This window comes from Lissotriton vulgaris, chromosome 6 (genome assembly GCF_964263255.1).
Source record: "Lissotriton vulgaris chromosome 6, aLisVul1.2, whole genome shotgun sequence".
NCBI classification, from domain to species: Eukaryota; Metazoa; Chordata; class Amphibia; order Caudata; family Salamandridae; genus Lissotriton; species Lissotriton vulgaris.
This window is the reverse complement of record NC_141694.1, coordinates 977,764,763-977,781,460: the sequence shown is the minus strand read 5'-3', so window position 1 is coordinate 977,781,460 and position 16,698 is coordinate 977,764,763. Positions and strand designations below refer to the sequence as shown.

At 48.7% G+C, this 16,698-nt stretch overlaps 1 protein-coding gene across 2 annotated transcripts in view; it reads right to left on the bottom strand.

Moving 5' to 3' along the window:
* THEMIS (thymocyte selection associated) overlaps positions 1 to 16,698 on the bottom strand; it is a 660,092-nt gene that overhangs the window by 189,095 nt on the left and 454,299 nt on the right. The window lies entirely within an intron of this gene.

Here is a 16,698-nt window from a genome sequence, read left to right as displayed (position 1 = left end):
AAAATACCTATTACGCAGCATTACATTATATGGCGCATTCTCTGGCAATAATATTTTGATCCAGTAGACCTAGAAACAGGGCCAGGTGTATCTAGATGTGGTCAACATAAAACTGATCATAATTTGCTAACGGGTATTTTTGAGTCCTCTCATTTAATTTGCAAACTGATCTATGTTGTTTCGCAATATAAGGATTCAAAGTGGGTCTTAATCTGACCTCATTATCATGAGAGAAGTTGGAAATTGCGACTCACTCCAATTGTGCCCAACACAGGAATGGTGGCCTGCTAGGTTCAGAGATCGCTTTTTAAATATATGTGATCAAACAAGACAGTGCATGCACAGTATCCTCAAGACCTGCTGTAATGAGTCTGTGGGTTTCAAGTCCATCCCCCTTCTTTCCATTGCTTCTCATTTGTCTATGTCAGTGTCCTTTAAAAATCCTTACTTGCGAGTGGTCAGTTTTGCCGGTTTGTCCCTCCTTTCTCTCTTTGGTTCCTCCCACGGAGCAATGACTTTGTACTGTCTTTTTCTGTTATGCTTCTTTATCTGTTCTTTGGGAGATTTAGTGTCCTAGCATGGACACGTTCTAGTGTTCAGGAGTGATGTACTATACTTTACACCCACCCACCACAGACGTCATGGTGTCATACGACGCTGCCAATAAAAGAGGCCGAGCGCACGTGCTCGTGGCCATTCTTACTACCCTTAACTGAGTGTCCGTGTCGCATCATTACAACAGCATGAGGGCCTAGGGCCCCATCGTTACACTGGCGACGAGGTCGATATGTGTGCCCATGCGTGCCACTGCCCAAATTTAAGGAAAAGGGGGAAGAGAGCTACCCCCCTGAGGGCACCCCCTTGCAACACGGCGCGAATTGCCGAGAAGCCTATGGGCACGTCGGAGCCCTCCGATACAGCCGCAGTGACCTGGAGCACACCCTACACCTCGGAGGCCCACAGTGAGTCTCCTCTGCCCGAAGGTGCCTGGGGGAAGATAAGCGACTTGAGCGGAGCCCACCCGCATTAATCGCGACAGAAGGCAGAGTGAGCGCCCAGCGGTGCCTACCCTGCATCAAGGTGCCCAGCAGAGAAGCAGCAAGACGTCGCGACACAGCGGAGCCCACCCGCGACAGCCGCGACGCCAGCCAGACCGAAGGTGAGCCCGCAGGCTGCCTGAGAAAACCAACCAGGGTGACCGGAGGTTCACGGAAGCTCACCCTGCCTCCACAATGGTCGTGAACAATGAGGGGAGGGAGTGGAGTAGCTAACCACCTCCCAGCCCCCCTCGCGACGAGACCACAGCCGTGATTAAAAGCGGAGCCCACCCGCAAAGTAATGGCGCCATGACGGGTGTGACTCAGCGGACCACACGCATCACTATCCCCTAAGCGGGTAACTACCCCGCATACTAGCATGCCGCAAAAACCTCCCCCCCCCCTGCCCACGCGTGAACTGTGAGGCTGCCGCGGGCAGGGAGAGATAAGTGACCACTGCCACAAGTTTAAAGTAGCCGGCAGGTGCCGCCCCGCACAGCTACAGCGCCGTGAGAGGAAAAGAAACTGCCACCTGCACCGTGTCTCGGTGCCCTGAGTCGAGCACTACACACCCGCCAAGAACTTGCTGAAGCGGAGCCCACCCGCTCAGCACAGAACACGCCCTGCCCCCGCACGACCACACATCGCCCAGCACAACCCCCCCCCCCTTGCCCGCGCGAGGACTGTTGAAGGCTGCCGCAGGCAGGGAGGAGGAAGAGAAGTGAAGGCAGAACGGCCGCCGGCAACAGGAGTATGCCCCCACCCCCTGGGTTCCCCGGCAGAGGAACGAAGCGCCTGTAAGCGGCCAGTGCCGCCAAAACGAAACCAAACTGTGTGCCCTCCTGCCCCCAAAGGTGAAGAAACACAGAACAGGGACTCAACAGGAAAACAGCGTGGCTCCAGTCCCTGTGCAGCCGGAGAGTGGCAGGGACAGTAGAGCGTGAAGACAACCAGGGAAGAAGGTCTTGGGGCAAAGCAGACTGCTGCTGGATGGAAGCATACAGCCTCACTGCCATCTAGTGGCCAGAAAGGAAAAGTGCACCTGCCACCAGAATCGAACTCAGCAGCAGGGCTGAGGAAAGTCCAAAAGGAGATCAGGGCAGTATCACAACTGTGTCAAAAGACAACAGACTAAGTAGCGCCACTCCAGTAAGGCATTTACACACACTTAGCAAGCAAGTGCGCAGCAGCGCAGGAGACACCAGCGCACAGCAAGGAGTCCGCGGCTGCCCCTTCCAGCGCGACGTGGTAAAGAAAGCAAACGCAAGGAGGACGGTGAGACAAGGTGAAGCACTAGCGCCTCAAGTAGCAAGGAAGCACTGGAAGAATTCCTAGGGAAAAGACTGCGTGATCAGACGACGGAGAGAGCAGTGATGCCTTGTGGCCACAGGCGCTCACCGCAGCATCAACTACTCACGCCAACGATCCGAAGCAGCAAGTACCCGACGACACGGACGAACAAGGGCGCAGAGAGCATGCCCAGTGGCTGTCAATGCCACCGCAACCAGGGGAAAGAGTGCACGGAGCGACTGCGCTAAAGAAGCTCTACGAAGGTACAAGTCAGCACCAGAGAGCAAAGAAGCCGCACCCAAGGAACCGGAGGGTGTGCGCAGCAGGTGTTCAAGGACACCGAAGAGTAAGTGCGCAGACCACGCGCCACGTGGCAACACGACGCCACGCAAGGAGGAAGAATAGTGCATGGAGTGCCATCGCGCGGGAAGGTATCCCGGACGGTCACACAACGTGACGCATCCCAGAAGCCGACCAGCCAGATGGTCGCACCGCGACGCCGACCAGCCAGGTGGTCGATTACAGAAGCCGACCCATCAGGGGAGTCGTGACAGGAGGGGACCGATGCAAGGGTCCACAAGAATCGTTGCAGCACAAGGTCCGACAGGAGGACTGAAGGCAACCTGCCAGAGATCGGCAGAAGTGGACCGGCAAGTGGTCCAGGACGTTCAACCACGAAGAGGTCTACCGATGTAGACCCACGAACGTCACCCAGAAGAAAATAGATAAAGGAAGGTTCGCCACACTAACTAAGGTTCGCGACAAGGATATCCAGTGGCAGGGGAACACCTTCAAGAAGGGCAATTCTGGTGAGAGGGATGCTTTGCAACAAACCCGTTTTTGCCAAGTAGGATGCAATCCGCGGATGAAAACAAAGCCAGGACTGGATAACGCACACCAACGTCTAGTGGCGAACCACAAGAACTCCAACTGAGTTTGTCGCCATAGAAGGAAGATAATGAAAGACTGTGAGGACAACCTAAAGGCAGAGCCGACAACAGACTGAATCCATCGAGCACCCCTGGCTGATGCCCGAGTGAACTAGTAATCTCTGCGGCCGCCAGAATATCATCTGCAACAGCCAGTACCGGCGGATAAAGAGACTCTGCAGTAGTTTGGTCACTGTACTACACCCAAGTAATATGTGGGTTTTTTCTTCACAAGTTGAACTTTGGCGTTGGGTTTTTGTTATTAAAAATTGGGAGGGATGTACTGTCCTAGCATGGGCACGTTCTAGTGTTCATGAGTGATGTACTATACTTTACACCCACCCACCACAGACGTCATGGTGTCACATGACACTGCCAATAAAAGAGGCCGAGCGCACGTGCTCATGGCCATTCTTACTACCCTTAACTGAGTGTCTGTGTCGCATCATTACAACAGCATGAGGGCCTAGGGCCCCATCGTTACAGGAGGGGGAGTGGGGGACTACATTTTTCTTGGTTTCCTGCTCTGTTACTGTATGTCTGTCTGTGTTCAGCTTCAGCACCCTAGCTGCTTACATTTAGGTATACAATTTTTCCTCCCACTGCCTCTTAATGCCACAGATGTGTTACTGGTGCCTCGTACCCAATGCTTGCATTATTCTTAGCGTATTTATGTCTATCGGCAGTTGGGCTTCTTTTGGTAAGATGATTGGTTGGGTTTGGGCTTCCTTTTAAGGGGGATTGGACTTGCTACTATTTGCTTACTATCGTTAAATTACGCCCCCTTGAATAATCCAGCCTGTGAAAGCTGCTGATCCCGCCCACGACAAGCACCCTGTTCAGACATGTATAAGTGACGCGGACTCCATTTGGTGCCTATTGTTGTCATACAGGAACAACTGCTTCTTGCATCTGCCTGCTCCCTTCCCTGCTTCCGCATGTGAGCAAGTACAAGGCATCCTCTGCATGGCCAAGTCACCCAAAGAGCTGTCATTCTTGCCCAGATGCCATGTACAGGTCTGGGTTTGCATGTATCTTTGTGCTGAGGGCTTGTTTTGTGATGCTGGCCTAACAATGGCACCACCGGCCAATGATGACATCAAAACTTGTTTGGAGCAGCTCCAAAATTAAATGGCGATAGGTAGCGCTTTTGAGAAGTCGCACACTTTTGAAGCAAAAGAAACCTCATCATGATGGGTCGAGGATGGAATTGCAAGTATTCAAATAGAGATAGGCTGGATATTTGAGGCAAGCAAATTCATTGGATCAGCAAAACAACCTCGCGATATAGTGAAGAATGCGTGAAGTACCACAACTAAAATTTTCTCTGGCTTGCGTTTTTTGTTCGTACTCGAGTCGAAACACACGTGCTGCCTTAATGCTAGTAAAATCAGTTTCTCTATATGCAAACAAATAAAGGACAAATTTCAATGCAGAAAAATGAAATCACAGTCTGTTATTTTCCTTTTTTTATCTCCGCTCTCAGTACTGTATTCGGTGCAAGGCGGCAAAACAGACAGCGCCTAAAAGGACGGTAGACCATTTGTGATGGTGTCTGTTGTGCTCTCACATTGCTTGGAAGTAACCTGTCACACTTCCATTTACAAAATATCATATCCACATGTCTTAATTTGTACAACAACAGGGTTACTGCATCGTTTTTCAACGAAGAAGCCAGCCTGGATTAAAGAAAGAACTGCGCACCAGAGGATGGTTGCGAGCTAATCCCAGCATATTATATCCAATTTTATACTCCTGGCTTGCTGTGGGTTTTGTGCTTTCTACATTCAAAATCGAATCATTGTAGGTAATGATTTCCTCTGGTGCTCTTTCTTTTAAACATAATTGTGTGCTTTTGTGTTCCTGGTACATGTGCGCGACTCACAAAAACAAATATTCCTGCTTAGTTTTACAAAGGAATTCTGCAATAAAAGTACTTATGTCATTCGCAATAATTCAAAAAGTCTATTCTTGGCCTAAAGGCCCATAGGAATGAATGGGGAGTTATTCCTTATTTGCGATTAGCAATTTGCTAACCACAAATAAGGATGCGATTTCAAGGGTGCCAGGGGTGTCCAAAGGACACCCTGTAGCACCCCTGAAATGAAAATGTAGACTGATGTTGCGCACACACATGTCCAAAGAACATGTGTGTGTGTAACATACAACTGAGAAAAATGCACAAAAGTGCATTTTTCTCAATTTTCACTATTTACCACGAAGTCATCCAAGGAACGACCTCCGGCGGCAGATCCTTCTCCTACCTCACCGCCAAGACCTGGAACACCCTCCCTACCCACATACGGCAGACCCAAGACCTACTCGCCTTCAGAAGACTCCTCAAGACCTCGCTCTTCGAGCAGTAGCAGCACCCCCCTCCCCTCAGCACCTTGGGACCCTCGTGGGTAAGTAGCCCACTTTATAAGTACTCTGATTGATTGATGGCGTGGGTATCGCGATGGACGCAAAGTCCGGTCACCGCTTTTCCGCCGGTCGGAAATCTTTCTGATTGCCGGACGGGCGGTGCTGGGCCAGTAATATGGCGGCAGTGCCTAGCAGACACCACCAGCCATATTACGATGTGAGTGGTATATAGGGTCTTCCATAGCGGCAATGCCACCATGGAAGGGCTGGCGGGGATTGGCTTTCAGGGTCTGCCGGGCCCCCGGGGGTTGGGGGGTGCTCCTGCAGGTCTCTGCACCAAGTGGCAGGCACAGCATGGTGCCTGCCACGGGGTGCAGGGATATGCCTTGTACGATCTTTTACCATTGCGGATGGTGCTGCATCCAGCAGCACCGTCTGCAAAGGTTAAAGGCCTGGATGCGCCTGCCAGTATGGTGAGCGCATCCTAATTGGGCCAGTGTGACCGCCGCACATCTGGCAGTCGGTCCCATCACCTGCAGTTATAACTTGTGGGTGACAGATAATATGTTACAACAGGGGTAGCATTTGTGGCTATTCCTAATGTTTTTTTACTACAATCTTTTCCAGTTCCATGCTAACCGAAAAGCTTGAGGTTTGCCTGACGCTGCCATGGGGACCCCTTGGGACATGTCACTCCTCAGGTTTAAACCAGAAATCACAGGACTTTTAGAAGTCGGTTTCAGTTTTTATTTTGTGCATGTGAGTAATGTTTCCAGCTCAGACATCTGGGTTTTATTTGGGTTAGCTTTTTCCACTGAGACAATTATGTGGCCTCTGCAGAATTACATCAACGGTATCCTTGCGTGTGCAGCTGGTGATTCTTTTATGAATTATGACATGTCTGTAATAGAGTCATCTCATTGAAGTGGGTACCAGGCAGAGTCGACTACCTAGTGCCTCCTTTATTTTATTATGGGTTTTCATTTTTTTAAGTGGGGGGGCCGGGTGGGCGTTCGACAGAAGGGCTTTGTTTCCCAATTAATATAATCTGGTATACTTGTTATAGGATATAACAAATTACCAGATAGGTGAACTTAATGTGCCTTATACTTACTGTTACTACTAAAAATAGGTTGTGTTGGTAGCATAGAATTACAATGCTACATGTTTTTATTAGTAACAGTAGGTATAAGGCACATTAAGGTAACCCTCTATCTGGTAAATTGTTATAACCTACATGTAACACCAGATTGTATTTATTGTACTCATCATGCTCCCCCCTAACCCCACACAGGAATAAAACTTGTAAATAAAAGTTAGTTGGTTTCCCTTTTTTTTTTTATTAGATTTTCCCCCCATTTTTTATTGTTACAGGGCACACAAATACATACAGGTTAATAGAAATTAACATATAAAATAATATAAGATCCAGATGATATAATCCACGAGTGTGTCTCAAACTATACATTTTAAAGAGACTTAAATAATAACATTACAATCCTAATATAATTTCATCAAACATAGTCATAACATATAATATCTTAAATCCAACAAAATAATTAAGTCATTGAGTCCCTCCTTTTAATAACTCCTATCCTGGATCTATATCTCTCCATCTTTGAATAGGTTCCCATATTTCCTTACCTATTTTCTTACTAGTTGCACCTTTCCTAGCATAAATTGCTTTTTCAAGATTATATATATTCAGTAACTTCATTAACCATTGATGAAATGTGGGTGATATGCGGTCCAGCCAGGCTGTGGTAATACATAGTCTCAGAACAGCCATAGCTAAAAATATAAAATATTCATAAGATACCTGGGTAGCACTCTGATTAATTCAGAACACTACCACTGCTGGAGTGAGAGTAATTTCTATCCTCAATGCATTTTTAAGAAATAGTTCGATTTCATCAAAGGTAGTTTTCAGATGGGTAGACATCGCGAGCATATGAACAAGATCAGCTTCATCACTGTCACATCTTGGACATGTAATTCCAGTTGTACCTACCCACTGTGCTATCCTGGCGGGTGTATGATATAATAGGTAAAGAGTCTTGTAATGTTGTGATTGAACTGGTGCTGAGCATAGGAGTTTCTGATACAATTCCAATGATCTATGAAAACAATTCTTCTCAACCCCTAGTTTCTGTATCCACTTATTCTCAAACTTATCCAGATCATCAGCTTGATGCTCTATCAACTCAGAATAAAATCTTCCTATTGTGCCCTCTGTGCCGTTCTCTATAATGTCCAAAATGGGATTGGAATTAAATCCCTCCACCCCTCCAGTTTTTGTCGTGATAACGCTTCTTATTTGCAGATACTTAAAGAAATGAGTTGTATCCAGCCCATATATTGCCTGTAGACCACTAAATTGCATTACCCCCTGTGCTCCCATAATATCCCCCACCTTCGTGATCCCGCGACTTGTCCACTCGTTAAAAACCACCCCTGAAAATATCTTGTCAGGGAGATTAGGATTCCCTTTAAACCTAGTATAGGCATTATATCTTCCAAGTCCAAACTTTTTAGCAAGTGACGTCCAAATTCTATGTGCTGCTTTAATTGTTTTAAATTTAGTCCTCTTGAAATAGCTATGGTCAGTGATTTTCAAGAAAAGATTCTCAGCATGATCTCCTAAAGCCAACGTATAAATTGCTAGGTTTCCTAACTGATCTTGTCCTTCTTTTTCTCCCCCTCCTAATAACCCTGCCATGTATTGAAGGGATGCCGCCCAGTAATATAGTTTTAAATCTGGCAGGGCCCATCCACCACGCTCCCTAGGTAGAGCCATAAATCTTAATGCCCTACGGGTCTTTCCATGCGACCAGATAAATTGGTTTATCATATGCTCCAATGTTTTGAACCATTTCGCTTCAAATAATAGAGGTATAGCCCGGAATATGTATAAAAATATTGATAAAAAAAATCATTTTAATTATATTCGTTCGTCCTACTATTGAGAAATGTATATTGTGTAACCTGTCTAATTCCTTCTTTACTTTACTTATTATAGGTGCTATATTTGCCTCCACTAATCTATCTAGATCCGCTGTAATTGTTACCCCTAAATAAACTCCGCTTTCCACCACCCGACTATCTAAGCAATGTGCTTTACAGTTTTTGATGATCTGCGTTTTCGTGGTGTTGAGAGCGTAACCTGACACTTCTCCGAACTGTTGGGCTTCCATCTCGACCATTGCCATTGCTTCACTAGGTTTAGAAGTCACAATCGCAACGTCATCTGCGTAGGCCAGAATTTTGCATTGCGTTCCATAAGTGTCTACTGGGCAGATATTATTATTTAATTGTATGCGGCGTATATACGGGTCCATGTAGAGAGCGAACAGGAGCGGGGAGCATGGACACCCCTGTCGCGTTCCCCTTTTTATTTCAAATGGAAATGTATATCCAGCATTTACTCAAATGCGAGCAGTTGGGGTCTCATATCATACCTGTATCGCTCTCACCATTCCCTCTCCAAAGCCCAGCCTCCTCAATATAGACCATAAAAAGTCCCAGGAGACCCGATCAAAAGCTTTCTCAGCATCCAATAACATAATCGCTATCGGGTCTCCTGTTACCTCTGCAACATCAAGAAGGGTAATGGCTTTTCGTATATGGTGGGTGGTGCCTTTCCCCGGTATAAACCCGTGCTGGTTAATGCTCACAAGTCTATTGATTTCTTTGGCGACTCTAAGAGCCAATGCCTTTGAATATATTTTTGTATCTGCATTCATCAATGTTATGGGTCTGTATGATGCAGGTTGTTCAGTTGGTTTACCCTTTTTCAGAATTATGACAATATCTGCACCTGACCAGCTTTTCGGGATGGATGTCCCCCCCTGTGCCTGCTGCATTGTACTTGTAGGATCCTGTTTAATTGTGTCCCAAAAAGTCTTAAAAAATTCTACTGGGATCTGATCAGGTCCACCAGCCTTCCCGGAGGGCAGACTAGTCAAGGCAGTAAAGATCTCGTCGGAACTCAAAGGCTCTTCTAGTCCCTTTGCCTCGTTCTCCAATAGCCTAGTTACTGGGACATCTCGGAGATAATCACCTATCTTAGAGGTGTCAGTTTGGTTCTCTTGATTATGTAATGAGGTATAGAATTTTCTAAATACTTCTCTTATACCCTCTGTTTCTGAGACTATTCTTCCTGCTTCATCCTGATCCCCTCGCACTTGAGCGGTAGACACGTTCTGCCTGGTTCGTATATCCAAAGTAGGTCCCACAGATTCATTAAACTCGTAGCATCTCTCTCTATTTGCTAAGTATGTTTTAGCAGCTTTGTTAGCTACGATCTCCTGCGCCTCCATCTTTGCCTTAGCTATTTTTATTAATACTTGATCAAGAGGTGCTCCCCTTATGACGTTGTTAGTTAACTCGTCCTCTGCTTCTATCACCGCTTTGATAAGGTCTTCCTCTTTTTGTCTTTCCCTCCTCATACTCGCTACACTGTAAATTATTGTCTCCCCTCGAATAGCTGCCTTAAATGCATCCCAGACGTTCCCAGCTTCCGTACTACCTCTATTGATATTTAAAAAATCAGTAATCCACTCTTTCATATGGGTTATATGCCTCATCCTTTAACAGTCCCCTCTCAAATGTCCAAATATGATCCGGTCTCTTACTGCTAAGACTTACTGTTAAAACGAGAGGGTTATGGTCAGAAATTATACGTGGTAGCTTTTCAATTTTCACTTTTGATTGAAGGGAGTTTGACGCAAAAAAATAGTCAAGCCTATGTGGTGCTGAATAATAAGTGAACCATATCCTCCAGCACAGTGTATGGGCGATGCACATTTGGAGCCCTCCTGTGTGGGAGTAGATGTAGTAGATGTCAATTTACCAACAACGCATAGCTGTGCAACTCTATCACATGTAGGCCAACACAAGCAAAATGAGAAATGTTCTCGACAATTATCATATGTGGGACATGTCTGAAATTACCTACAATACGGAGTAGCATAAAAACAATGTGCAGCCACTAACAACATGATGTGTGCCAACATGTACAATGTAACGTACTCACATGTCAAAAGAACTGCCAACAAGACATGCCTAAGGACCCAAATGTGGACAAGCGTCATCACAGACACACATGCACGGGCACACACAATACGATAATGCTACACACACTCCATGTCATCATGCACCAATGACCACACCTACAATGGTGAGCATCCTCACATTACATGCATGGTCACACAAGAGGCAACACACATACGCATACACGGAATGCATGTGTACCCCCACGATTGTTACTTGCACACACAAACCACACTGACAACAGATTTTGAATGTGGCCAGGCAGCCTTGATGTACTGTGTAGATGTGAAGAAGTTGAAACCTGTGTACGGAAAAACAAGACATCAACACGTCGACATGCACATGTGTAGCAAATTGGGTGCACATCAATGGGCATAGTATGAACACACATGATATAGTGCATGACATATGCTGTTTTGCCATCACGGTCACAACCCTCATAACGCATGTGCGGACTACCACGAAGGTGCAGCATTTGAAAATATACAATCAATGGCGCCGCCATGGCGGTGCACTGCTTCCGCTATTTTTGATTGCGCACACGCTCCCCGCGTTTACCCCTTCCCATTGGCTGCATGTGCACGGACCGTCACGGTCACACATCGGCAACCGCATGTGCGCGCTTCCGCGACGGATGCATCTTTGCAACAATGTTCAATCAGTGGCGCCACCATGGCGGTGCACGCATTCCGTGGGGGAGGTGCCGGCCAACACATCCTTGTGATTATATAATTCGCAATGGCAGTTCATGACCCCCCTTACAGTCACAAGGGGTGTTGGGGGAAATGGCTTCACATGCTAAACAGCCATCCCACACAAAAGGTACTCCCAAGGTAAGGGAAACTCCCAAGTCCAGGGACACTCCCTTGGACAAGGACACTACAAAGACAAAGCCACCTCAAAAGAGCAGGGACACTCCCAAGGACAAGGACACTACTAAGGAAGGGGCGACTCCCAAGAGCAGGGACAAGGACACTACAAAGACAAAGCCACCTCAAAAGAGCAGGGACACTCCCAAGGACAAGGACACTACTAAGGAAGAGGCGACTCCCAAAAGCAGGGACAAGGACACTAAAAAGGCAAAGGCACCTCAAAAGAGCAGGGACACTCCCAAGGACAAGGACAAAACTAAGGAAGGGGCGACTCCCAAGAGCAGGGACAAGGACACTACAAAGGCAAAGGCACCTCAAAAGAGCAGGGACACTCCCAAGGACAAGGATACTGCTAAGGAAGGGGCATCTCCCAAGAGCAGGGACACACCCAGGGACAAGGTCGCTTCTAGAGACAGGTACACTTCAAAGGACAAGTCTGCAGCCAGTGACAGGGCACCGTCCAGGGAACAGGGGAAAGTCTAGAGACAAGACTCCTCCTACTGCCAAGGCACATCCAAGGGACAAGGCTTCTCCCATAGACCCTAGCTCCATCAAGGACAGGCATACATCACCCCTGGCTGCACTGAGGCTGATGTTGTTGAAGGAACGGAAAACAGATGTCTCCGCGGCAGAGTTCCCCCATACCTCCACTCCCATCCAGGCCTGTCAGAAGCAGAGGAAGGAGTACCCTGTTGTTTCATCCCCCATTACACAGGATGCAGAGGCCAGAAGGCAGGCACACAGCAAACGACAAGCAGGGTCCAGCACGTCCCCAGAGAGCAGACCCCCAGCAGCAGATGCTCCACCTTTGGTGGGTGATATTTCATTTGAGTCCACACCACTTGCCAGTCCTGTCATGTCCAGGGTGCCCTCACATATCCCTAAGAAACGTAGACACACACCATTGACACCTGACCACCCTGATGTCGCTCCAGTACAGCTATCCCCAGCTCCCAGAGCCACCCTGCCTCCTGGCCCATACAGCCCTGTGGCTCATCATTTCGGTGTTCCCAGTGGCGCATCAGAGGTTCACTCTCAGTTGTCAGATAGTGGCACTGTGTCTGTTGTTTGCTGTCATGCATTATGTAGTGGCACTGTCTCAGTTGTGCTCTCTCCTGTTTCTGGTGCTGGCAGTGTGTCTGGGTCTATGGCTCATGTGTCAGTCACTGGAGCTGTGGCTGTGTCTCACACTCCTATTTCTGGTGATGGCAGTGTGTCTGGAACGATGACTCATGTGTCAGTCACTGGAGCTGTGGCTGTGTCTCACACTCCTGTTTCGGGTGCTGGCTGTGTGACTGGATCGAGGGCTCATGAGTCAGTCACTAGAGCTGTGGCTGTGTCTCACACTCCTGTTTCGGGTGCTGGCAGTGTGACTGGATCGAGGGCTCATGTGTCAGTCACTACATCCGTGGCTGTGTGTCACACTCCTGGTTCTGGTGCTGGCAGTGTGTCTGGGTCTATGGCTCATGTGTCAGTAACTAGAGCTGTGGCTGTGTCTCACACTCTTATGTCTGGTGATGGCAGTGTGTCTGGGTCTATGGCTCATGTGTCAGTCACTAGAGCTGTGGCTGTGTCTCACACTCCTGGTTCTGGTGCTGGCAGAGTGCCTGGGTCTATGGCTCATGTGTCAGTAACTAGAGCTGTGGCCGTGTCTCACACTCCTATGTCTGGTGCTGGCAGTGTGTCTGGGTCTATGGCTCATGTGTCAGTCACTAGAGCTGTGGCTGTGTCTCACACTCCAGTTTCTGGTACTACCAGTGTGTCAGAGGCAAGTAGTTCAGGCAGTCCACCAGCTTCCATGATGTGAGGTGTATTTACCTTCACTCACCTGTCATTTGACTTGGTGTGTAGATTGTCCATTGTAACCAGACTTGCATGGTTGTTGTCCTTGGTACCTTGAACCACGTACTTGTGCTGCCTCTGATGTCCCTGCTCTGTTGGCCACAATGCCCTGTTGCTGTTCTGATACTGCAGTCTGCCCTCTCATGTGCTGCTCTGATGTAACTGCTCTGTTGGCCACAATGCCCCGTTGCTGTTCTGATACTGCAGTCTGCCCTCTCATGTGGTGCCTCTGATGTACCTGCTCTGTTGGCCACAATGCCCCGTTGCTGTTCTGATACTGCAGTCTGCCCTCTCATGTGCTGCGTCTGATGTCCCTGCTCTGTTGGCCACAATGCCCTGTTGCTGTTCTGATACTGCAGTCTCCCTCTCATGTGCTGCCTCTGATGTACTGTTCAGTGCAATGGACTGTTGATGCACTTAGCCCCTCTCATGTGCTGCCTCTGATGTACCTGTTCAGTGCAATGGACTGTTGATGCACTTAGCCCCTCTCATGTGCTGCCTCCGATGTACCTGTTCAGTGCAATGGACTGTTGATGCACTTAGCTCCTCTCATGTGCTGCCTATGATGTACCTGTTCGATGCCATGGACTGTTGATGCACTTACCCCTCTCATGTGCTGCCTCTGATGTACCTGTTCGATGCCATGGACTGTTGATGCACTTAGCCCCTCTCATGTGCTGCCTCTGATGTACCTGTTCGATGCCATGGACTGTTGATGCTTGTTGCCCCCCTCAGGTGCTGCCTCTGATGTACCTGTTCAATGCCATGGACTGTTGATGCACTTAGCCCCTCTCATGTGCTGCCTCTGATGTACCTGTTCAGTGCAATGGACTGTTGATGCACTTAGCCCCTCTCTTGTGCTGCCTCTGATGTCCCTGCTCTGTTGGCCACAATGCCCTGTTGCGGTTCTGATACTGCAGTCTGCCCTCTCATGTGCTGCCTCTGATGTCCCTGCTCTGTTGGCCACGATGCCCTGTTGCTGTTCTGATACTGCAGTCTGCCCTCTCATGTGCTGCCTCTGATGTACCTGCTCTGTTAGCCACAATGCCCTGTTGCTGTTCTGATACTGCAGTATGCCCTCTCATGTGCTGCCTCTGATGTACCTGCTCTGTTGGCCACAATGCCCTGTTGCTGTTCTGATACTGCAGTCTGCCCTCTCATGTGCTGCCGCTGATGTACCTGCTCTGTTGGACTCAATGCCCTGTTGCTGTTCTGATACTGCAGTCTGCCCTCTCATGTGCTGCCTCTGATGTACCTGTTCGATGCCATGGACTGTTGATGCATTTAGCCCCTCTCATCTGCTGCCTCTGATGTACCTGTTCAGTGCAATGGACTGTTGATGTACTTAGCCCCTCTCATGTGCTGCCTCTGATGTACTGGTTTGATGCCATGGACTGTTGATGCACTTAGCCCCTCTCATGTGCTGCCTCTGATGTACCTGTTCAGTGCAATGGACTGTTGATGCACTGAGCCCCTCTCATGTGCTGCCTCTGATGTACCTGTTCAGTGCAATGGACTGTTGATGCACGTAGCCCCTCTCATGTGCAGCCTCTGATGTACCTGTTCGATGCCATGGACTGTTAATGCACTTAGCCCCTCTCATGTGCTGCCTCTGATGTACCTGTTCTGTTGGTCACAATGCCCTGTTGCTGTTCTGATACTGCAGTCTGCCCTCTCATGTGCTGCTTCTGATGACCCTGCTCTGTTGGCCACAATGCCCTGTTGCTGTTCTGATACTGCAGTCTGCCCTCTCATGTGCTGCCTCTGATGTCCCTGCTCTGTTGGCCACGATGCCCTGTTGCTGTTCTGATACTGCAGTCTGCCCTCTCATGTACTGCCTCTGATGTACCTGCTCTGTTGGCCACAATGCCCTGTTGCTGTTCTGATACTGCAGTCTGCCCTCTCATGTGCTGCCTCTGATGTACCTGCTCTGTTGACCACAATGCCCTGTTGCTGTTCTGATACTGCAGTCTGCCCTCTCATGTGCTGCCTCTGATGTACCTGTTCGATGCCATGGACTGTTGATGCACTTAGCCCCTCTCATGTGCTGCCTCTAATGTACCTGCTCTGTTGGCCACAATGCCCTGTTGCTGTTCTGATACTGCAGTCTGCCCTCTCATGTACTGCCTCTGATGTACCTGCTCTGTTGGCCACAATGCCCTGTTGCTGTTCTGATACTGCAGTCTGCCCTCTCATGTGCTGCCTCTTATGTACCTGTTCGATGCCATGGACTGTTGATGCACTTAGCCCCTCTCATGTGCTGCCTCCGACGTACCTGCTCGATGCCATGGACTGTTGATGCACTTAGCCCCTCTCATGTGCTGCCTCTGATGTACCTGTTCGATGCCATGGACTGTTGATGCATTTAGCCCCTCTCATCTGCTGCCTGTGATGTACCTGTTCAGTGCAATGGACTGTTGATGCACTTAGCCCCTCTCATGTGCTGCCTCTGATGTACCTGTTCGATGCCATGGACTGTTGATGCACTTAGCCCCTCTCATGTGCTGCCTCTGATGTACCTGTTCGATGCCATGGACTGTTGCTGCACTTAGCCCCTCTCATGTGCTGCCTCTGATGTACCTGTTTGATGCCATGGACTGTTGATGCACTTAGCCCCTCTCATGTGCTGCCTCTGATGTACCTGTTCAGTGCAATGGACTGTTGATGCACTTAGCCCCTCTCATGTGCTGCCTCTGATGTACCTGTTCGATGCCATGGACTGTTGATGCACTTAGCCCCTCTCATGTGCTGCCTCTGATGTATCTGCTCGATGCCATGGACTGTTGATGCACTTAGCCCCTCTCATGTGCTGCCTCTGATGTACCTGTTCGATGCCATGGACTGTTGATGCATTTAGCCCCTCTCATCTACTGCCTCTGATGTACCTGTTCAGTGCAATGGACTGTTGATGCACTTAGCTCCTCTCATGTGCTGCCCCTGATGTACCTGTTCAGTGCAATGGACTGTTGATGCACTTAGCCCCTCTCATGTGCTGCCTCTGATGTACCTGTTCGATGCTATGGACTGTTGCTGCACTTAGCCCCTCTCATGTGCTGCCTCTGATGTACCTGTTTGATGCCATGGACTGTTGATGCACTTAGCCCCTCTCATGTGCCGCCTCTGATGTACCTGTTCAGTGCAATGGACTGTTGATGCACTTAGCCCCTCTCATGTGCTGCCTCTGCTGTACCTGTTCAGTGCAATGGACTGTTGATGCACTTAGCCCCTCTCATGTGCTGCCTCTGATGTACCTGCTCTGTTGACCACAATGCCCTGTTGCTGTTCTGATACTGCAGTCTACCCTCTCATGTG